Source organism: Salmo trutta, chromosome 3 (assembly GCF_901001165.1).
Source record: "Salmo trutta chromosome 3, fSalTru1.1, whole genome shotgun sequence".
Taxonomy (NCBI): domain Eukaryota; kingdom Metazoa; phylum Chordata; class Actinopteri; order Salmoniformes; family Salmonidae; genus Salmo; species Salmo trutta.
Window position 1 is genome coordinate 61,639,448 of NC_042959.1, and position 25,209 is coordinate 61,664,656.

General features: G+C 43.8%; 1 long non-coding RNA gene and 1 pseudogene across 1 annotated transcript; one reads left to right on the top strand and one right to left on the bottom strand.

Annotated features, from left to right (window-relative positions):
* Positions 1-6,521: 6,521 nt before the first annotated feature.
* LOC115165696 (E3 ubiquitin-protein ligase HACE1-like) lies at positions 6,522-22,408 on the bottom strand (annotated as a pseudogene).
* A 234-nt stretch (positions 22,409-22,642) lies between these two features.
* LOC115182074 (uncharacterized) lies at positions 22,643-24,149 on the top strand. The gene is made up of 2 exons (XR_003873615.1): positions 22,643-22,745; positions 23,339-24,149. It is a non-coding gene; the product is annotated as an uncharacterized LOC115182074 (long non-coding RNA).
* The last annotated feature ends 1,060 nt before the right edge of the window (positions 24,150-25,209 follow it).

Consider the following 25,209-nt stretch of genomic DNA (forward strand, 5'->3'; position numbering starts at 1 on the left):
GTTCTCATTTACAACTGCGACCTGGCCAAGATAAAGCAAAGCAGTGTGACAAAAACAACACAGAGTTACACATAAACAAACGTACAGTCAATAACACAGTAGAACAATCTATGTACAGTGTGTGCAAAAGGTAAGGCAATAAATATGCCGTAGAGGCGAAATAATTACAATTTAGCATTAACACTGGAGTGATAGATGTGCAGATGATGATGTGCAAGTAGAGACACGGGTGCAAAATAGCAAGAGGATAAATTACAATATGGGGATGAGGTAGTTGGGTGTGCTATTTACAGATTGGCTGTGTACAGGTACGGTGATCGGTAAGCTGCTCTGACAGCTGATGCTTAAAGTTAGAGAGGGAGAGGGAAAAAATTAGAGAGGGAAAAATCCAGCTTCAGTGATTTTTGCAATTCATTCCAGTCGTTGGCAGCAGAAAACTGGAAGGAAAGGCGGCCAAAGGAAGTGTTGGCTTTGGGGATGACCAGTGAAATATACCTGCTGGAGTGTGAGCTACGGGTCGGTGTTGCTATGGTGACCAGTGAGCTGAGAAACGGCAGGGCTTTACCAAGCAAAGACTTATAGATGACCTGGAGCCAGTGGGTTTGTCGACGAATATGTAGTGAGGGCCAGCCAACGAGAGCATACATGTAGGTCACAGTGGTGGGTAGTATATGGGGCTTTGGTGACAAAACGGATGGCACTGTGATAGACTACACCCAGTTTGCTGAGTAGAGTGTTGGAGGCTATTTCATAAATGACATCGCCGAAGTCAAGGATCAGTGGGATAGTCAGTTTTATGAGGGTATGTTTGGCAGCATGAGTGAAGGAGGCTGTTGCGAAATAGGATGCCGATTCTAGATTTAATTTTGAATTGGAGATGCTTAATGTGAGTCTGGAAGGACAGTTTACAGTCAAACCAGACACCTAGGTACATGTAGTTGTCCACCTATTCTAAGTCAGAACCGTCCAGAGTAGTGATGCTGGACGGGCGGGTAGGTGCGGGCAACAATCGGTTGAAGAGCATGCATTTAGTTTTACTAGCATTTAAAAGCAGTTGGAGGCCACAGAAGGAGTGTTGTATGGCATTGAAGCTCGTTTAGAGGTTTGTTAGCACAGTGTCCAAAGAAGGGCCAGATGTATACAGAATGGTGTCGTCTGCGTAGAGGTGGATCAGAGAATCACCAGCAGCAAGAGCGACATCATTGATATATACAGAGAAAAGAGTCGGCCCGAGAATTGAACCCTGTGGCACCCCCAGAGTCTCCCTAAGGTTCGGACAACAGGCCCTCCGTTGGTGAACCAGGCGAGGCAGTCATTTGAGAAACCAAGGCTATTGAGTCTGCCGATAAGAATGTGGTGATTGACAGTCGAAAGCCTTGGCCAAGTCAATGAAGACGGCTGCACAGTACTGTCTTTTATCGATGGCGGTTATGCTATCGTTTAGGACCTTGAGCGTTGCTGAGGTGCACCCATGACCAGCTCAGAAACCAGATTGCATAGTGGAGAAGGTACGGTGGGATTCGAAATGGTCGTTGAACTGTTTGTTAACTTGGCTTTCGAAGATTTTAGAAAGGCAGGGCAGGATGGATATAGGACTATAACAGTTTGGGTCTAGAGCGTCTCCCCCTTGAAGAGGGGGATGAACGCGGCAGCTTTGCAATCTTTGGGGATCTCAGACGATACGAAAGCAAGGTTGAACAGGCTAGTAATAGTGGTTGCAACAATTTCGGCGGATAATTTTAGAAAGAGAGGGTCCAGATTGTCTAGCCCAGCTGATTTGTAGGGAGCCAGATATTGCAGCTCTTTCAGAACATCAGCTGTCTGGATTAGGGTGAAGGAGAAGCGGGGGGTGGTCTTGGGCAAGTTGCTGCATATCCCAGTTTAGGTCACCTAACAGTACGAACTCTGAAGATAGAAAGGGGGAAAATCAATTCACATACAGTGTCCAGGGCACAGCTGGGGGCTGAAGGGGGTCTATAACAAGCGGCAACGGTGAGAGACTTGTTTCTGGAAAGGTGGATTTTTAAAAGTAGAAGCTCGGATTGTTTGGGCACAGACCTGGATAGTATGACAAAACTCTGCAGGCTATCTCTGCAGTAGATTGCAACTTCGCCCCCTTTGGCAGTTCTATGTTGTCGGAAGATGTTATAGTTAGAGATGGAAATGTAAAGATTTTTGGTGGCCTTCCTAAACCATGATTCAGACACGGCTAGGACATCAGGGTTGGCAGAGTGTGCTAAAGCAGTGAATAAAACAAACTTAGGGAGGAGGCTTCTAATGTTAACAGGCATGAAACCAAGGTTTTGCATAAGGTATTTGGTGATTTTCCCGTCTGTGATTTTATGCCCAACTAATGGAGTAGCATGCATTTATATATGTACATAATTAGCTAACACAACTAATGTACCGTACATGTGACATCTGACTTCAACCAATATCAAGAGCTGATATCAACCACACTTAGTAAAGAATACACTAGGGAGAACAACAGGTTGGGAGAAGAGGTAGAGTGAGAGAGCGAGAAAGAGATTGTGGGGGGGGGGGGGGGGGGCACTGCTCCTCATTATGTATAAGTGAAAACACCAGTGAGATAAGGTGAGCTCCTGGCCAACAGGAGACACTCTGGGTAAACATGCACTCCATACAGCATGCAGAATGACAAGCTCTATTCACACAAGCTGACACACTCTAAATATTCAATGGCAAACGCTACAATCTGGCAAGCATCCTACCCCCTATCGTCCCTGGTAGTACTCTGCCCCCCCACCTCTCCCACCCTATTCGTTGGCGGAGCGCGCTGAGTGAATGCAGCTCCTGTGACGAGGGTGCCAGAGCACGTTAGGGCTGCCGCCCAATCTCAGTAAATGGCCGTGAGAGCTGCAGTCTGCTTCAATGAGGCACACAGCAGGGGACTGGGGTCCGGGGAGGAAGAATGGGGAGGGAGGAGGAGGGAGAGGAGGGTGCGGAGGCGCAGATAGCCTTACTGCACATACTATACAGTACCTCCTTGCCAACACTGCCTATTCAACATGCTTCAGAGTAGCCGAGGAAAGAATTGGAGGAGGATGAATGTCTTTGATGTCTCAAGGAAAACATATCCGTTTGTCAAGACACTGAAGATAGTACCTCAATCTTATCCCACTGGGCACAGACATGAGTTCAACATCTGGTTATGATTTGCATTTGGTTGAGTTGTTAACTAATGTGAATTCAACGTAAAATCAACAAAACATTTCACCAAGTCATTGGATTTAGGTTAAAAGTTGGGTGAAAAAAAGACGAAATGCCCTCACGTTGATGACTTTTTGCAAATCCAATTTGTTTTCCACGTTGCTTCACATCACAATACATTTTTGGGGTTGGAATGACATGGAAAGAACGTTAATTCAACCAGTATTTTCTCCAGTAACATGCCACCACATACACATCTCCTTCATTCAAACGCAACCTACTGTATCTCATTCAGAGTTGCCCTACTGTACAGAAAGGCTGTATGCTGGCAAACATGTACTGTATATAAACATCCGGAAACGGAATCAATAATGTCACTGCCTATTGCTGTTAGTTGTAAGCACATAGCACACAGTTCATCAAATGAAACAAAGACACATGTAGCCCAGATGCTCTACCCAGGATAAATGACATCACCCACGTGAACGGTGAGCCATGCACATCAATGTAAATCAGCTGGAGATATACTGCTGACTGTCTAAGTACAGTACAATATGTCTTTGCCTTTTAAATGCTTACTAAGCTCCGGCGAGTATCCCAACAACACACACCCTCTCGACTTTCACCCATGATTGAATAAGAAGGACCGCAGGGACAAGGTGAGGCTTAATAATAATATACTCTCCGGGGCCAGTGAGGAGTGAGCAGGCAGCAACAGCACCAATCACACGTGAGAGCTGCTTGTGATGTTGTTAACCAACATGTCGGCCATTTTAGCTCCTGATAAAACACAGTGCCTTCAGAAAGTATTCATACTCTGACTTATTCCACATTTTGTTGTGTTACAGCCTGAATGTTTTTTCTACACACAATACTCCATAATGACAGTGAAAACAGGTTTAACAAATGTTTGCAAATGTATTGAAAATGAAATGCAGAAATATCTCCTTTGCATAAGTATTCACACACCTGAGTCAATACTTCGTAGAAGCACCTTTGGCAGTGATTACAGCTGTGAGTCTTTATGGGTAAGTCTCTAAGAGCTTTCCACACCTGGATTGTGCAAAATGTTCCCATTATTCTTTTCAAAAATCTTCAAGCGCTGTCAAATTGGTTGTTGATCATTGCTAGACAAACATTTTATGGTCTTGCCATAGACTTTCAAGTAGATTTAAGTCAAAACTGTAACTCGGCCACTCAGAAACATTCACTGTCTTCTTGGTAAGCAACTCCAGTGTAGATTAAGCCTTGTGTTTTTGGTTATTGTCCTGCAAAAAGGTGAGTAAATCCCAGTGTCTGGTGGAAAGCAGACTGAATCAGGTTTTCCACTAGGGTTTTGTCTGTGCTTACCTCCCTTCCTTTTCTTTTTATCCTGAAAAACTCCCCAGTCCTTAACAATTACAAGCATACCCATAACATGATGCAGCCACCACTATGCTTGAAAATATGGAGAGTGGTATTCAGTAATGTGTTGTATTGGATTTGCCCCAAACATAACATTTTGTATTCAGGACAAAAAGTGAATTGCGTTGCCACATTTCTTTGCAGTATTACTTTAGTACGTTGTTGCAAATAGGATGCATGTTTTGGAATATTTTTATTCTGTTCAAGCTTCCTTCTTTTCACTCTGTCAATTAGGTTAGTATTATGGAGCAACTAAAATGTTGTTGATCCATCCTCAGTTTTCTCCTATCACAGCCATTAAACTATGTACTGTAACTGTTTTAAAGTTACCATTGGCCTCATAGTGAAATTCCTGAAAGGTTTCCTTCCTCTCTGGCAACTGAGTTAGGAAGGATGCCTGTATCTTTATAGTGACTGGGTGAATTGATACACCATTCAAAGTGTAATTAATAACTTCACCATGCTCCAAGGGATATTAAATGTCTGCTTTTATTTTCTCCCATCTACCAACACAGTAGGCGTCCTACTTTGCGAGGTATTGGAAAATCCCCCTGGTCTTTGTGGTTGTATCTGTGTTTGAAATTCACTGCTCAACTGAGGGTCCTTTCAGATAATTGTATGTGTGGGGTACAGAGATGAGGTAGTCATTCAAAAATGTTAAACACGATTATTGCTCACAGTCCATGCAACTTATTACGTGAAGAAAATTCTAAAAAACATCATCCTACTTTGATATTATGGAGTATTGGGTGTAGGCCAGTGACAAAGAAATCTCAATTGAATCCATTTTAAATTTCTGAAGGCACTGTACACTGTAGTAGAGAGGAACAGGCGAAGCAAGAGGGCTGATTCCACCCCATAATCTGTCCACGTGAAGATAGTTCTCTGTAGCACTCTGCCTGCAGGTCATTGCCTTGGTGAAATATGCCCCAGTGTCTGCACTAGAACAAGCCGAAGGGGAGTGACAATCTACACGACCACATTTTCAGCCTCATTGCTTTGTGCAGTTTGTACTATAGTAGAGGACATGTACGCAGTCAAGTGGTTGTGTGTGTATAAGAAACAGAGAAAGGGTGAACACAGCAGATGTAATCAGTATGTGCGGATGCAGAGGTAATAACTCCAGCGGCCGGCCAGCGGAGCACATTTATCTCTGCCTGAGGACACAGAGCAATCAGAAAAACCTCAACCAGCCAGAGGAAGAACTCTGGAGGTCAAAGGTAAGAATCTACTCTATAGTGCAGTGGTATCGCCTGACAGTGTCACACAGGTCCAGGTAGGAGAGACTGGAGGGCGAGCATGAATAGTTAGCTAATTCAATTAAGTGAATGATGAGAGTGCATGATAGTGTGGCAAAAGTATGTGGTAGAATGTGATGGACACCTTTTCTCTCCCGCTCTCCCTGTTCTACCCACATATTCAACCACTTTTACATTCTCTGTCTGCTCTCTCGCTCTGGGTTGTCAAGGGGACATATGCCGGATCCACATCTCAGCCAGCCCAGGGCCTGTCCATACTGCGCTGCCTGTGTGTGTGTACTCAACCAGACATTGGCGTTGCCATGGTGAACCAGCCAGGCTGTGTTTAAGGTAGAGCTTGGGAAGGGCAGATTGTATGGCGGATGCAGCGTTGCTATGGGGAACAGAACATGCGTGTTCAGAATGTGGTTTTGGTCACAGTGTGTATGTCTGAGAGATGGAACAGAGATTGTGTTTGAGGGAGAGTGCTGAGGAAACCGTTTAGCACAGGTAGCCCTGCTGATCTCAGCCTGTGACCCAACACAGCACATGCGGAGGGGACATACATCCAGACACACAGAAATCCACCCACTATGCACTTTACCAGCATGCCCTCACTCACACAAGCTTGTGTATTGCTCAATGCTCTCCCACAACCCCTCACTAACAGTTTGTGTATGGGGGGGGGGGGTTGATGGATACAATCTCAAAGTTTAAACAATGTATTATGTTTATGGTAAAATACATACTTTGTTTTTGAGTAATAAGCAGAAATATCTATAAAGGCTCTGTATACAATACAACATCTGATTACAATTGCTAAACAAGTCATACATTTAAAACAATAGTGATAAATAATATGAAATATAAGTATTTACATTCCCACATCATTGTAAAGAAGTAGAGTCATTTAAATCAAGGATCAAGAATAAAACTTTTCTTAGCTACATTCATGATATGTCAAGTCATGATTTGATTCTGTCCCTTTTTAGAACATGTTCCACCATAATGTTCAGGTAGGATAAAAAAAGCAATCAAAATAAAACTGGCTCCTTTTTGGCACTGCTGACCAAACCTTTCACTTAGCTCTATATACTGTAGTGCTCCTCTAACCTTTAAGTCGACTGAGCTTGGAGAAATACAACATTGTAAACAGAGGCCGCGTCCCAAATGGTACCCTATTCCCTTCATACTGCACTACTTTTGATCAGGGTCCATAGGGCTCTGGTCAAAAGTAGTGCACGATATAGGAACTACGGAGCCATTTGGGACGCACCCAGAGAGTCCTGCTAGTCAGATACAATAGAAAGGGATAACTGACTACTGGGCCCAGTTTTTCTAAAGTTTTCTAACCGGATAGGATTAAATACATAGAAATAGAATGAATAGAAGTAAATGATTTGTCTGTTCTATTCATTATATTTCTATGCATTTAATCCTATCCGATAGGCGAAATCCGGATAGATAACTTTTGAAAAACTGGGCCCTAATGATCACTACAAGGACACAGAGATACAGCTACAGATAACAGACTTACACATTCCAACACAACAGAGTGACACTAAACTGAAGAATCTCACAAAGTAGAGCCACATGAGATCTGCACCTTATAGGGTGAGGGAGTTGTGGTTAGGCAGCTGTGAAGATCAGGGATGTACTGTAGCGGGGGGTAAACGCCTGTTAGCACCGTTAACGCTTCTATTCATTTTGGGAATCGTTTATGCACCTATTCCCAGGACAAATTAGCATTTTTTGCATTAGTGTTTATGTTACTCGCAGGCTAGACTCTTCACCACCTTTTTACGACTACCTCCCTGGTAAACACATGTAAAACCACCTGGCCACACCCCCTTAATGTAATATCATTATAGACTCCCCCTTCAATTCTGAAATACACACCAACCAGATCATTCCATATTACCATGTTACAGGAGAAGAATGTCAAAGGAGAGAGACTAAAAGGAAGGCAGCTGACTGGCTTCACGCCGTGGGAGGGATGCTGTGCAGCCAGTCTGTAGTGGACAAGAGGTCTGGCTAGAGTTGTTGTTGTGACCATGGTAACATGTTTTTGGCAGTTCAGAGTGAAATCAGGGGTATCACATTTCCTTTGCCTTCAATTGGGTTGAAATGACTGGGAGCTTGTTTATCTTATAAAAATCATACCTTGCTCTGACTGTAGAATAGAATCTACCCAGCTAAAACAAACTGCCACACAGACAGGTGAAATATGCCACACAGACAGGTGAAATATGCCACACAGACAGGTGAAATATGCCACACAGAAAGGCGAAATATGTTTGGATTAGGAAGTGTTGGATGGATTTCCTGCACTGATGTGTCCACGCCAATGCGCGCACACACACACACACACACACGGACCAAAGGAGTCCCGCTGAGACGTAGCTGCAGCCAGTGTCACGCCATGTTGTACCCGTAACTCCCACAATGCATTGCGACCAGCAGCCTGTCCCGCAGGACCTCCTGGCTGGGGTATTCTGGTAGTTTCATCATGTTGATGCTGTGGGAAGAGCATCATGGTCAATGTAGTTTCTTGTGGTTCACTGGAGATTGATGGCATGTCATTATGTCTCATATCATATCCAGCTGCTGTAGTATACAGTACAGGGGTGATTTCTACCTGCCAAAGTCTAGACGTACAGCGATGAGAACTACAGTACCTGTCCTTTCTATCCAACATGTAGAAACCCCTCCCTGTTTTTCCCTCTCCCCCCTATACCAGTGCACTAAAGCAACACACACACACACACACACACACACACACACACACACACACACACACACACACACACACACACACACACACACACACACACACACACACACCCCCTCCAGAGGCAGAGGAGACAGAGGAACCATACTGCCCTCTAGTGCTTTTTCTGTCAGCATGCTGCTCTCTCTAGTGTGTGACTGACAGCGTGCGAGCGCGTGTGTGAGCATATACGTGCGTGCGGTCCTCACCAGGTGCTGGAGGTAGGCAGTAGGTTTGATGTGTATGGTACAGAGGCAATAGTGAACTTCTGTAAGCCACTACCTCCATTCAGAAAGGCAAAGCCACCATGAGGTACTCTGGAAGTGACAGGGACATGAGAGAGGAATTAGACAGGACAGGAGTGAGAGTAAGTTACGGATCATTGATCAGATCGTACAATGGCCTTAAGTGAAAAACTCACCTGCCACACACACACACATACACTGACTAATTAGAAATTCACCTGCCAGTGACAAACTGCAACAGTAGGAGAGGGTCCTCTTGGGTAAGGCTTTCTACCACCTTCCAGAACCACTGCAAGACAATCCACATTAAACCAAATGAAAACCACTGTGAGATAAGTGAATCTGACAAGAGAATCAACTTTAAACCACTAAGCCTGCCTGGGAGGAGGTGTTAAGATCTCTGTAGGATCAGCCAAGCCTGTGGTACATCTCTCGAAATTGGAGTTGTTCCAGTAAAATGGGCCCTGCACATAGATCTCTGGCATCTCAGAAAGCAACAGCTCCTACACACACACACACACACACACACACACACACACACACACACACACACACACACACACAAACAGACACACACACACACACAGAAACAGACACCCAGAGGTTAAATAGAGTAGTAGTCAGGACACATGTACAGTTGAAGTGGGAAGTTTACATACACTTAGATCTGAGTCATTAAAACTCATTTTTCAACCACTCCACAAATTTCTTGTTAAACTATAGTTTTGGCAAGTCGGTTAGGACATTACTTTGTGCATGACAGGAGTAATGTTTCCAAGAATTGTTTAGACAGATTATTTCACTTAAAATTCAATGTGTCACAATTCCAGTGGGTCAGAAGATTACATACACTAAGTTGACTGTGCCTTTAAACAGCTTGGAAAATTCCAGAAAAAAATGTAATGGCTTTAGAAGCTTCTGATGACATCAGACTTTTTATTTTACCTTTATTTAACTTGGCAAGTCAGTTAAGAACAAATTCTTATTTTCAATAACGGCCTAGGAACAGTGGGTTAACTGCCTTGTTCAGGGGCAGAACGACAGATTTGTACCTTATCAGCTCGGGGATTCGATCTTGCAACCTTTCGGTTACTAGTCCAACGCTCTAACCACTAGGCTACACTGCCGCCCCAGAATGACATCAAGCTTCTGAAATTACATAATTTGAGTCAATTGGAGGTGTACCTGTGGATGTATTTCAAGGCCTACCTTCAAACTCAGGGCCTCTTTGCTTGACATCATGGGAAAATCAAAATAAAATCAGCCAAGACATCAGAAAAAGAATTGTAGACCTCCACAAGTCTGGTTCATCCTTGGGAGCCATTTCCAAGTGCCTGAAGGTACCACGTTCATCTGTACAAACAATAGTACGCAAGTATAAACACCATGGGACCACGCAGCCGTCATACCGCTCAGGAAGGAGACGCGTTTTGTGTCCTAGAGACGAACGTACTTTGGTGCGAAAAGTGCAAATCAATACCAGAACAACAGCAAAGGACCTTGTGAAGATGCTGGAGGAAACAGGTACAAAAGTATCTATATCCACAGTAAAACGAGTCCCATATCGACATAACCTGAAAAGCCGCTCAGCAAGGAAGAAGCCACTGCTCCAAAACCACCATAAAAAAGCCAGACTACAGTTTGCAACTACACATGGGGGCAAAGATCATACTTTTTGGAGAAATGTCTTCTGGTCTGATGAAACAATAACGGAACTGTTTGGCCATAATGACCATCGTTATATTTGGAGGAAAAAGGGGGAGGCTTGCAAGCCGAAGAACACCATCCCAACCGTGAAGCACGGGGGTGGCAGCATCATGTTGTGGGGGTGTTTTGCTGCAGGAGGGACTGGTGCCCTTCACAAAATAGATGGCATCATGAGGAAGAAAGATTGTGTGGAAATATTGAAGCAACATTTCAAGACATCAGTCAGGAAGTTAAAGCTTGGTCGCAAATGGGTCTTCCAAATGGACAATGACCCCAAGCATACTTCTAAAGTTGTGGCAAAATGGCATAAAGACAACAAAGTCAAGGTATTGGAGTGGCCATCACAAAGCCCTGACCTCAATCCCATAGAAAATTTGTGGGCAGAACTGAAAAGCGTGTGCGAGCAAGGAGGCCTACAAACCTGACACCAGCTCTGTCAGGAGGAATGGGCCAAAATTCACCCAACTTATTGTGGGAAGCTTGTGGAAGGCTACACGAAATGCTTGACCCAAGTTAAACAATTTAAAGGCGATGCTACCATATACTAATTGAGTGTATGTAAACTTCTGACCCACTGGGAATGTGATGAAAGAAATAAAACCTGAAATAAATCATTCTCTCTACTATTATTCTGACATTTCACATTCTTAAAATAAAGTGGTGATCCTAACTGACCTAAGACAGGGAATATTTACTTGGATTAAATGTCAGGAATTGTGAAAAACTGAGTTGAAATGTATTTGGCTAAGGTGTCTGTAAACTTCCGACTTCAACTGTATCATAGACTTAGAAAACATAACTTCATGCTTATTCTGTTCAGAATCCTGTTGACAAAGACACAAGGTTGTTTTTCTAACACAACTGAACACGGGTGATCTAAACTCTCCTCCCCACTGAGTCTGAGTGTTGTCAGCAGGCGAGCTGTGACCGTGTGACCGAGGCTTGTACCTGCACACACATGTCCAATAACACGGCGGGCCAGATAATCGCCATGGTACCCTATCGATCCAGGGACTAGTGAGGACATGGATTTCGCCGACACACACAGAAACAAATCTGATCTGAGCCGGGCGACGGCGAGAGGCCTCAAGGTGACCCTAACATCCCATTGACACCCCCGAGCCAGACAAGGCCAATCAATCCCTGCATCAGACATCAGATCCCGCTTGGCGAGCAGACGAGAGCAGAGAAGGAGAATAAAAGATAATGGGTAAGAGGGGTGAGAGCAGAGAATGAGGTGAGGAGAAGAGAGTGGAGGACACTAGAGAGGAGAAGAGAGGAAAAGAGAGAGAGGTGAAGGAAAAGAGAATTGAGGACAGTAGAGAGGAGAAGAGAGGAAAAATGAGGAGAAGAGAGCAGAAGAGAGGTAAAGGAGAAGAGAGTTGAGGACAGTAGAGAGGAAAAGAGGGGAAAAGTGAGGAGAAGAGAGGAGAAGAGAGAGGAGAAGAGAGGAGAAGAGAGAGGAGAGGTAAAGGAGAAGGGAGTTGAACACAGGCAAAAGGAGAAGAGAAGAAAAGCAAGGACACTAACCAATTCATATTCATCAAAGAGCTGGATGAGGGAGGGGGGGAATGAAGCTGTGGAACCCGTGCAGGAAGGCATTTATCTGGGGTTGGATGGCTCGAGTCATCCTCAACTCTGTTACCAACTGGACATACTCCGCCTGAGTGAGAGAGAAAGGTTTATATAGGGAACATTCACTATGTAGAGTATGATTGATCTTTGGGCAGCCCTCTAACACGTCTCGTTTCACAGGCTTCTTCCTTACAGAATATTACCACCTGCAGGCCACCTGTGGTACTACACACTCAAATTCCAAATTAACTTTGTCAAACACAGGCAAGCACGCACACATCATATACACATGACATATTAATCATATAAGGTCATAAGTGTTAGAGAATACAGGGGGCGCAGTCTACATCACAACTTCCTTCTGCTTGACCTGTCAATCATCTGCTATTCTCACCTAGTTGATATTGAGAGCAACAAAAGAATGCTAGGGGTTAGGAGTTTCAGATCCTCCTTCTATGATAGGCTGGTTCACCTTGTTGTCCTGGGTGACAATGAAGCTAGTCCCGCCAGGTTTGAGTGGCACCTCCTCCATGGCGCCGAACACGTCTGTTTCCACAGAGCAGGTGAGGTCCAGTCCCAGGTCGCTGATGTCGTTGTCCAGGATCCACTGCAGATTCTTGGTATACTCTGGATCGATGGACGACACGTCCTGGTAGTTCACTGGGATGCCTGGACACAGAGACAGCACCCATACTGTCACAACCCTGTAGCGTCACTGTAATATCACTGTAAAAACACTAACAACTGTATTATAACCCAGTTACAAATGTAAAAACCTGCTCAAGCAGAGGATACACCCTGGTAGTTCACTGGGATTCCTGAACGCACATTACATCATGTTAACAACCCACTGTAGAACATGTGTGTGTGTGTGTGTGTGTGTGTGTGTGTGTTACCCAGTATGCGTTTGTAGAAAGAACGGGTGAAGTAGATGTTGACCAGCTGACGGTGGTAAAGAGCCAACCACAGGGTCTGACCCTCAAACCGGAAGTAGTTCAGATGATCAGGGTTCACTGACGAGTTACTGTTGGGCTGGAACGTGGTGCCTGTGAGACACACACACACACACACACACACACACACATACACACAAACAAATAAATACCAGTCAAGCTTTGATCTTCTTACCTACCTATCTTGAATAAGTTTTGGGATTCTGATGCTAGAGAGGAAAACATTTCACAGTCACAATACACAGCTAGGCTAAGCATACAAACGTATAATTAACCAACAAAGTATTTGGATCATGATGCAAGGTAACAACATTTTAAAAAACAGTGAGGGAGGAAAATACACCCTAAAAAAAAACTGTTTATACAAACAACATCTCATCAGCCAATCGAAAGGTGTCTCACCGTCCGCTGACTGGGTGAAGAGGTCATAGTCTGCATTGATGATCTCATTGGACAGGACGTCAAACCACTCCCTCACCACACCCTGGCCCTGGACACAAAGGTCACAGGTCAACTAAAGGTCCACTGCTAACTGAGCATGGGCTGAAATGGGACCCTGTTTCCTGTATACTGCACTAATAAAGTGTTGCTAAGACTAAGCACGGGTCATTTGAGATGGTGCCCTTATTCCCTTTGCATTTTGGAAACTATTCCATTGTTTCCATTGCGCTAGGCAAGTTCAATCAAGAGTTTCTAAACTAAAGTATTTTAAAGAAAATAAATACTATTTGAACCTAGGTCAGACAGACACTGATAATACCCACCATTCCTTCCTCTCCATGGAATCGTACAGCGATGCCCTGTTTGAGCTCCTCATTGGTCGATTTGGAAACCATCGCACGGCTACTGCTGAATATGGACTGTGAGATAAAAGAGAAACATTGAGAAAGAGACACACACTGATACGTTGCTGGGTGGAGTATAGAACATTTGGGGATGTAGGATGGTCAGTTGGTAGAGCATGGTGTTTGCAACGCCAGGGTTGTGGGTTCGATTCCCACGGGGGACCAGTACGGAGAAAAAATGTATGAAATGTATGCATTCACTACTGTAAGTCGCTCTGGATAAGAGCATCTGCTAAATGACTAAAATGTAAAATGTAAATGTAGGATGGTCAGTGGGGTTAGCTGTACAGGAACGATGGGTTATACTGTATGAAGGGTGGGTCAGTGGGGTTAGCTGTACAGGAAGGATGGGTTATACTGTATGAAGGGTGGGTCAGTGGGGTTAGCTGTACAGGAACGATGGGTTATACTGTATGAAGGGTGGGTCAGTGGGGTTATACTGTATGAAGGGTGGGTCAGTGGGGTTAGCTGTACAGGAAGTATGGGTTATACTGTATGAAGGGTGGGTCAGTGGGGTTAGCTGTACAGGAACGATGGGTTATACTGTATGAAGGGTGGGTCAGTGGGGTTAGCTGTACAGGAACGATGGGTTATACTGTATGAAGGTTGGGTCAGTGGGGTTAGCTGTACAGGAAGGATGGGTTATACTGTATGAAGGGTGGGTCAGTGGGGTTAGCTGTACAGGAAGGATGGGTTATACTGTATGAAGGGTGGGTCAGTGGGGTTAGCTGTACAGGAAGGATGGGTTATACTGTATGAAGGGTGGGTCAGTGGGGTTAGCTGTACAGGAAGGATGGGTTATACTGTATGAAGGGTGGTCAGTGGGGTTAGCTGTACAGGAAGGATGGGTTATACTGTATGAAGGGTGGGTCAGTGGGGGCTTGGTACCTCTGTGGATTAGCAGGATGTTGTTCTCGTTGACAGGTCGATGGACTGAGTCTGGCTGTCCTGCCAATAGGTGCTCATAGAACCACACACAGCGCTCCTTGAAGGGCTGCAAGGGGAACAAACAATAACGCTTTACTTACAGCCTGCAGGTACAGTGCATTATGATGCAGATATAATGTATTACAAGACTTCAAAGGCCTTATTATGTCTTATAATTATCCTAACTAAATACCAGCCATAGCACTTCCCAAAACTCATTATCTCTCTCTACACTTTCAAATCTGAGACGGTGTCTAAACCAATGGTTCCAAAGCCTCAAGTGTTGAAATACAGTGTCTAAAGAATGCAGAGAGGGAAGAATGGCATTTATATTTGCATAATATTTGAATGTCTTTGTTCTCTATGAGAGATGAGCTGGGGAGAGAGAGCGCAAGAGAGAGATAGAAATGAGAGAGACAGATTTTCCCCTGGGGCTCCTGTGCATACTGAGAGGGAGATGGAAGTCTTCTTCAGGTTAAAATCTGTAATTAAAACGAGGGGTTCTTACTCCCAGGTGGGATATAATCCAGAGGTAACGAGGCTTGCCACGCCGTCCGCTGCTCAAATATGAATAGTGAGGAGTGAGAGTGGAACACTACACACAACTTAGAGCAGGCACTTAAAAATTATCAAGCTGTATAAAAGGAACTTAAGACAAGTGTTATCGCCATGGCAATAACGTTGTTAAATGATCCTGCCTGGAAGACACGGGTGTTTAAAAGTCACTCGCAACATAGCCCCCTGAGGGAGAACTACAGAGGGACATAAAGAGAGGGAGAGAGAGGGGAATATATAGAAAGAGATAGAGAAAGGGAGGGGGAGAGAAATCTGCTGTCATAGCATGCAAATAAGAGGCCATGGGAATGTTGTCTTGACCCTTGTATGTCCTACCTACAGCAGATACACAACCAGGAAGTTGACTGATAGACCAGCCAATCACAGGTCTCACCTGGCCTTTGATTATGTGGATGAAGCGGGTCATTAGCTCCGGACATTCCAACAGGAAGTGGAAATGGTTAAAGATTATCTTTGGAGTCCTGAGAGCGATAGAGGGATGGAGAAAGAGAGATGAGAGAGAGAGAGAGAGAGAGAGAGAGATATGGAGAAAGAGAGCGAGAGAGATGGAGAGAGCGATAGAAATGGAGAGAGCGAGAGAAATGGAGAGAGCGAGAGAAATGGAGAGAGCGAGAGAAATGGAGAGAGCGAGAGAAATGGAGAGAGCGAGAGAAATGGAGAGAAAAACGACAGGTTAGGTTAGAGAGATTGATAAGAAGTGTCTGGGTAAGATCCTATCAAAGGACTCACCTGGTTATGAAACATTTGAGAAGCTCGTCATGCGTGCAGACAAACTCTATGAAGCGAGAAGACGTCATTCTGGATGAGGAAAGACAAGGAAACACAGAGGGAGCAAGATAAAGATGGAGGAGGAAAGAGGGAGGAGGGAGACAAAAAGAGAAGATGAAGCAAGAGAATAAGAGAATGAACACACTCACTACATAACCATGAGCTGTGTTTCAAACGAACACAACACAGAGATAAGTAGTGCAGCATCTGTCTATTATAATGAGTGGATCTGATCCCTCTCCAAAACACAATAACCTGCATTATTGAAACAGTGTTTCCCTGACAGGGGAACAGCCAGGCTATCAGCTAATGAAGAGCAGGCCTGGGAAGGAGAAACACAAAGACAAACACAGCCATCTTCTTCTACTACAGCAGCATAGGGCCAATAACAGTGGCTCCTATTCAGCGTTCAATTAGGCTGAGTTTAATGATCTAATTAAAATGTAATTATCTAGCCAGGGGGCCAGGAAAGGTGTGTGTGTGTGTGTGTGTGTGTGTGTGTGTGTGTGTGTGTGTGTGTGTGTGTGTGTGTGTGTGTGTGTGTGTGTGTGTGTGTGTGTGGAGATGAGACATTAAAGCTCCATTATTTCCCAGGCCCACTCACACAGAGGGGATCTGAAGGAGGAAGTTACATAAAGTATCTCTGTGAAACTAGGAGATTATGAGAGGAACACTGACTGTCATTTAGTGGCTAATAAAGATCTGTAAAATCAGGTGTGTGCACTTGAGTGCAATCCAGAGCCAGGCCAAAGAGAAAACCAGCAGATACTTAGGACTCCCAAGAACTGGAGTTGCTCATCCCTGGGTTAGAGTTCAGAGGTCAGGGGTCATTCTCACCCTTGTGGCATCTGACAGGAACAGCACATGTAGAAGGCCTGGATCACCGCGCTGAGCCGATTGGCCGTCATAGAGAGGACATCCTCTCCGTCCGCGTATGCCTCCGGCGTTTCCATAACAACCTTCGGGGTCCTCTTGTCAACCTCTGGGTCCAGCAAAGGGGGTAGGGGCATGGAGGGTGGCAGCGATGGTTCCACCGTGAAGACGGCGGGGGTGGAGGCGGAGTCAACCTCGCCACGTTGTTTGAGGAGGAGGGAGGCGATCTCGCTCCCTGAGGAGGAGGAGTTGGAAGGGCCCTTCCCCTTCTCTTCTCCAGCTCTGTGGAGATCAACACCAACCACTCATCTAGAGAGTGCCACAGAAACTCCAACGGCTGGAGGAAATCAGAGAGAGAGAGAGAGGAAAGGGGGAGGCAAGGAAAGAGACAGTGAGTAAATGAGAGGGAGCGAATGAAGGGGAGAGAGGAGAGAGAGGGAAGAGAAAGAGGGATAGAGAGGGGAGAGAGAGGGATAGAGCGAGTGAGAGAGAGACAAACAGACAGATGTTAAAAGAGAGGGAGAGAAAGAGGAAGAGAAAGAAAGAGAGGGGTAGATGCTGACAAACAAAAACACACACTCACTCACTCAAAGTCATGCACCCACACAAGTCATGGATCAGGGGATCAGTAGATGGTGAACAATCTCTCAATGCCCTCTTCTGATTCACACCATGTACTACATCTCTGTGTGTATCTGAATTCAGGCTCAGTACTAACCCCATACTGACCTTAAGACCTGGCTGCGCTGCGTCTTGTTCCCATTGTATCCCATGTCATTCCCGTTGTTGGGAGAGGAAGGGCCCAGGCCGAAGACATGGCAGAAGATCCGGATGATTCTCAGCAGACTCTTCATCTGAGCCTCGTAGCTGCTGGAGAGGAGACACAGTGAGTACGGAAGAGAAGAAACATTTACCCCTAAATGACTAGCTTTAAGGTAGTGGCGTTGCTGTTATATACTTATTGCGTTGTAATGCCTGAATTAACTTCCTTCAGAGAAATTAGTTAGAAACTAAAAAAAAGTGCACTTCCATATGCATTATCCTCAGGTGTGGCTGGGAGCCTAGTCTAGCAGAGGGTGTATTACCTGAGGAGTTTGTGTCCATTAGTAGTGGCCACCTCTGCTAGACTGGTCAGGATCATCTGGTAGTGACTGTCACTCTGCTGGGAGACATGCTCTAGAACCTGCCTGAGCCACACACACACACACACACACAGTGGAAGTCTACATGGTTGGAGTCATTAAAACTCATTTTTCAACCACTCCACAAATTTCTTGTTAACAAACTATAGTTTTGGCAAGTTGGTATAAGGACATCTACTTTGTGCATGACAAGTAATTTTTCCAACAATTGTTTACAGACAGATTATTTAACTTATAATTCACTGTATCACAATTCCACTGGGTCAGAAGTTTACATACACTAAGTTGACTGCGCCTTTAAACAGCTTGGGAAATTCCAGAAAATGATGTCATGGCTTTAGAGGCTTCTGATAAGCTAATTGACATAATTTGAGTCAATTGGAGGTTTACCTGTGGATGTATTTCAAGGCCTACCTTCAAACTCAGTGCCTCTTTGCTTGACATCATGGGAAAATCAAAAGAAATCAGCCAAAAACAATTGTAGACCTCCACAAGTCTGGTTCATCCTTGGGAGCAATTTCCAAGTGCCTGAAGGTACCACGTTCATCTGTACAAACAATAGTACGCAAGTATAAACACCATGGGACCACGCAGCCGTCATACCGCTCAGGAAGGAGACGCGTTCTGTCTCCTAGAGATGAACGTACTTTGGTGCGAAAAGTGCAAATCAATCCCAGAACAACAGCAAAGGACCTTGTGAAGATGCTGGAGGAAACAGGTACAAGTATCTGTATACAACTGCACATGGGGGCAAAGATCATACTTTTTGGAGAAATGTCCTCTGGTCTGATGAAACAATAATAGAATTCTTTGGCCATAATGACCATCGTTATGTTTGGAGGAAAAAGGGAGAGGCTTGCAAGCCGAAGAACACCATCCCAACCGTGAAGCACGGGGGTGGCAGCATCATGTTGTGGGGGTGTTTTGCTGCAGGAGGGACTGGTGCCCTTCACAAAATAGATGGCATCATGAAAAGGGAAAATGATGTGGATATATTGAAGCAACATCTCAAGACATCAGTCAGGAAGTTAAAGCTTGGTCGCAAATGGGTCATCCAAATGGACAATGACCCCAAGCATACTTCCAAAGTTGTGGCAAAATGGCTTAAGGACAACAAAGTCAAGGTATTGGAGTGGCCATCATAAAGCCCTGATCTCAATCCTATAGAAGGTTTGTGGGCAGAACTGAAAAAGCATGTGTGAGCAAGGAGGCCTACAAACCTGACTCAGTTGCACCAGCTCTGTCAGGAGGAATGGGCCAAAATTCACCCAACTTATTGTGGGAAGCTTGTGGAAGGCTACATGAAACGTTTGACCCAAGTTAAACAATTTAAAGGCAATGCTACCAAATACTAATTGAGTGTATGTAAACTTCTGACCCACTGGGAATGTGATGAAAGAAATAAAAGCTGAAATAAATCATTCTGACATTTCACATTCTTAAAATAAAGTGGTGATCCTAACTGACCTAAGACAGGGAATTTTTACTAGGATTTTACTCAGGAATTGTGAAAAACTGAGTTTAAATGTATTTGGCTAAGGTGTCTGTAAACTTCTGACTTCAACTGTATCATCGTACCTACAAATGGTAAACTTAACTGTAACACTCTAGCCACTGACTAAGGCTTACACACACAGAGTTATAACAAAATATAAAAAGTTAGTGTTGGTTAAGGTTTAAACTCTATATAACAATACATAATGACATTTCAGAAGATACGGGTTAACGTTAAGAGGTGGTGGTCAATAGAAGGCTGGAGTTAGAGCTGGAGATCTGAGAAGGACTTGTACCAAAACAAGATGTCTAGTGTATTATTTCATTCACTAGACAGGTACATTAGCTGGTGAGCCAGGCACCAAATTTAGACTGATATACATGCCGTCAGTTGACAGTAAAACAACCCTTCCTTTATCCACAGTTCATTACAGATTAATTGTTCTAATCACAGTGCTTTTCAGATAGAGCCTCCTTAATGGGAACTGACTAATGTACAAGTGAAACATAATCAAAAAAAAGATCAGAGGATTATACGATCCCTGCAGTCTCCAGCCCTGCTCATCCTCTGTGTGTGTCTCTCTGCATGTGTGTCTCTCTGCATGTGTGTGTGTGTGTGTCTCTCTGCATGTGTGTGTGTGTGTGTCTCTCTGCATGTGTGTGTCTCTCTGCATGTGTGTCTGTGTGTCTCTCTGCATGTATGTGTGCGTGTGTTTGTGTGTGGAGCTTAATACATAGCACTCAAAGGAAGGCTGGGGTGTCACTGTCATGTTCTGAATTAATAGGAACCTCATCATTCTCCGTCTCTCTGAAGCTGAGGGATGAGTTTCCTCGTGCCTATTCTTATCATCTGAATGAGACAGGCTGCATAGAGACCATCAGAGGACTGACAGGGATAGGAGTGTGCTACTCAAGTTTGGGACATATCTCTGAACAGCTGTCTGGCTGTGATCACTGTTGGTCTCTTCATATTCCATCCCCCAGCTTCCTCCTCCTCCTCCTCTTCCAATACCTCCTCCTCCCATTAATAGCCTTGTACAATGCCGTGAAATTTATGTTTACAGCCGCACTGAATCAAAACAATACCTTTGCATTTCAATTGACGAACCAATGTGTTACAAAGAATAGTTCATACTCCATCTACAACTCTAAGTGGACAATAGGAAGAAGGATGAGAGGAAGTATTGCATCATCATTCCTGTACTAGCGTACGTAGTGACCTGCAGGCGAAGTAGAGGGGTGTGGCCCCAGAGCAGTTAGGTCTGTTGATGTCCGCTCCACTGTCCAGCAGGCACTGCACCGTCTGATGACGTCATCGACCACACACAGGCAAATGAGGAAGAGGGAAAGTGAGAAGAGAAACAAACCCATCATCCACAATACCTTCTGGTATTCATCATGGAACTTATCATGAAGTTATGATTAATAAACTTTGAAACTAGATTATATAACAACACTGGCAAAGGTTCCAAATTAACACAATCCTTTTACGACTACTGAGATATCAAAAATGACACCTGTTCTGTACACTCACAGCCTTGTGTCTATGATGAACACTGTATACTGAACATTTTATGGAAATGTTGGTATTTCCATACAGGTCTTGTTTGATATGTGTGTTATCTACTCACAGTCTTGTGTCCGTTCTGGCAGGCTACATGAAGGGCGGTCTGTCCCATGACATCCTCTACATCCACGTTAGTCATATGCTGCACCAGGTCATGAAGCAGCTCAGTCCGCCCGTTTGCAGTGGATCTAGAGGAGGAGAAGGAGGGGAGGAAGAGGGATGTAGTAAAGCATTAACATAAGTAAACCCTGTATACACACCTTTTTATTGTGTTAATGGCATTTACTGTACGCAGTCTTGACCTGCGTTCACCATTTTTAATAGCACTACATTCCTGAGATGAGACAAGAATTTAACAGCAGTACTGGTCTGTCTATACACATGACTTCACAGTGATACTCACAGCTGTCTGTCCCTCATTGTTGCAGATGTTCACGTCTGCAGTGTATTCTAGTAGTCTTCCCATAGACTTTTTCTGTCAATAGGGAGGAAAGATGAGGAGGGGGATTCATTAAGTATCAGATATAATACTGTAAACATTATCACTATCATCAACATCACTAAACCATGTTCACTGGGCTGGCAGGGATCTGTGATTGCCATGTAAAGGTGTATTCTTCCTCCCTACCAAAGGGAGGCAGCAGAGTACTATAGTGAACATGCAGTAATGTCTATGTACAGTATCCTACCCGTTTCTGGCAGCCAGGTGCAGAGGGGTGCAGCCTGAGATATCCTGGTAGTTAGGGTTCGCTCCTCTCTTTAGCAGTAGGACCAGGCACTCCACTGATCCACAGCTACAACACAATAACCAACACGTTCACAAGCACCGCAATACACAAATAGACGTAGAGTACACACCCACACAGAAAGACACACACCCACACAGAAAGACACCCACCGAGACATACCGAGACCCACCGAGACCCACCGAGACCCACAGACCCACCGAGACCCACAGAGACACACAGAGACACACCGAGACACACAGAGACACACAGAGACCCACAGAGACCCACCACACCAGATAGCGAGTAATTCAGAAACCGACCTTCAAGTACAAGACAGACATGTCAGATAATTTACAGGAACCAATGTTGACAACTTCCACACACACACACACACACACACACATGTACCTGTGCTGGTCAGCCATAACCATTGGCATTAGTGTGTAGACTGCGGTTTCATTGTCTGTGAGGAGAGGGTGTGTCATTGATACTTGTGGAATTAAAGAACAAAGATCTTCCTCTGCTAAAATCAGTGTTCTTAGAGCTCTCTATGTAGAAGCTACTGACTCATACTTAGGGCCGTCATAACTACTGATGTACAACCACTATCGGTGACTGCACTTCCTTCAAACCAGACACTATCAGCTGGGCTGTCAAAAAGGATTGCACAATGTAGCGCCTCAGACTCAAGAACGCACTTCCTGTACAAGACAAAACACATTTCTGTTTCCTACTCCATTAGATCTCGAGTTCAACTCAAAGGTAATGTTGTTGCTGTTGTCAGACATGGACACGAGTACAGCGGTAATATAATGGTGTTGCTAGTTAGACAATAGACATGCACTTCTGGATCAATAGAAGAAAGGTAACAGAATACAGTAATCAACGAGGGAGAAGGGGATCCTCTTCCATAACAGCTACGCTTCCTACTGAACTCAGTCTGTGAAGTCAGTCAGTCTGAATAGCCTATTTACTGACAGGTCTGTCTGTATCTGCAGCCTGTGCAACCCATTACTTTATGTCACCACTAGGTTTATATTACCATGACATCTTTCAGTCACTCCTTCGTTTTTGTATAATGAAGCAAAGTATGTATCAGTTGGTCTCACTAGATTCATATCATATTATTACATGGTTAGCATAATACCCTATCCAGCATACAGTCTGTAGACTGGGAAATGTCTAATGCCCTCAAGGGATGCTGGCTTCCGCCTTGTTATTGACAAACTGTAAGATGATACTGTAATTCCAACATTTAATGACTATATGTATTAGCATTAATATACAGTATGCTATAGATATAGCTAAAGCCTCCTATTATGCCCTGTCGATTAATTGTGGCCTTTGGTCGATAGGCTATACCTTCCGGGAGATCGACGGTCCTGGCGCGACGCAGAGAGCGGGTCAGCCTGTTCAGCTGTACGTTTAGTTGCTCCATCGCCCGTTCCATCATAGGTGTACCAACAACCGGGAACAAAACCGAGGATACAAAGCCTCCAGCAAGATTATTTTTCCGCTAAAAGGGTGCTTCTGGCTTCGATGTCATCCATCGAGCCGCCGAGAAATGTACATTTGGCTGCCCCTTTTTCTCTCTCAACCCTCTGATTCATTCAGCAAGTCCCATTCATTCAGCAAGTTCATTGCGTCCGATCGCAATGCGGTCTGGGTACAGTAGTTTTCAGTGTCAAATATGTGTAGTTCATAGTATTTTATGACGGTTCATTGATTGATTCAGTCATCATCAAATGTGTATATCTCTGTATTGTTTAGTGAATTATGCTGTTAAAATATTTTTTTGTCAGAATGTGTATTGTGTTTCAACCATAGAGATCGGACTAATGTGTAAAAAATCTAATTATACAAAAAAGGCAAATCATTCATGTATAAAATATGTTATTCTTGTAATGTTTTTAATTGTTCATTTTTTAATTTCATTAATTGGTATTGAATGAATGCATTGACACCTCTGCTTCACGCTGCTTATGGTCATGTTCTCTTAAATTGATTTGACTTGGATAAAACTTTCAGGTTTGATATGTCTTCAGAAAAAACATCAGTTTCCAACGTCCAACATGTAGTAAACCTCTAGCCTTCACACCTTTCTACCCCATATGATTCTGGTGACTTTTAATGTGTCTTTTTGCATTAAAAAAGATTGTGAGACTAGAATTGGAGAGGCATGAATAATGTGTGTGTCACGGGAGGTTGGTGGCACCTTAAATGGGGAGGACGGGCTCGTGGTAATGGCTGGAGCGGATTGAGTGGAATGGTATCAAATACGTCAAACACATAGTTTCCATGTGTTTGATGCCATTCCATTAGCTCAGTTCCAGACATTATTATGAGCCATCCTCCCCTCAGCAGCCCCCACTGTGTGGGTAGCTAGAACCAGAACCGAAAGTTGAGGCATGCTTGAACAAAAAGGTGACCATGCTTCACCCTCCAGTGACTCTCAATAAGGGGCTTCCAAGCTATGGTGCCAGTCATGTGTAGCCCAACCACCTCATCAGTGAAAACATCTAAGAATGTCATGCATCTCATACCATCACACTTTGTTTGCATTGGAAATTCTGATTTGCATGCTTTTTCAATGTGTAAGCATAAGGACTGAAGCCAGAAATGTCTCAATGTAAATTATATGACAAGTAAAGTGTGGGAAACTTGAGAAAAAAGCATTGATTAATTGAAATATTTATTCATCATCATTACATTTTATATTTACCTTTGTGATTAAAAAAAATGCACCAAGAGAAAGACATTAAGAGTAGTATAATAAATCTAAAGATTAACCAGGTAGATTATACAAAAAGTTACAATAAATTATGAAAATCAACATTTGGATTAGAACATAAAATTCACTCTGTTACTATTTATTTTAATTAGAGTAATACATTTTGAGCTAAAATGTCAGATATTATGAATTAGTAATAGTCAGCCATGAATTAATGTGTGTATTGATAACAACCTGTTGTTCAATTCCCATCACTGGAAACATTTTATTAGAGAACAAAACAATAACAAAATCCCAAAAAATTATAGGACCAAGTAAACAATTAAGGAATTAATCAATACAGGAAAGGATAGAAATTTTATATTTATTTCAGGTTTATCAAACTGAGCACTGTACCTGAAAGAGAGAAAATGTGTTGTATTTGAAAAGGCCTACATTTCCATTTTATGTCCAAGAGTTGAATTCCTTCTAGAAATTCTGAAATAATAATATTTT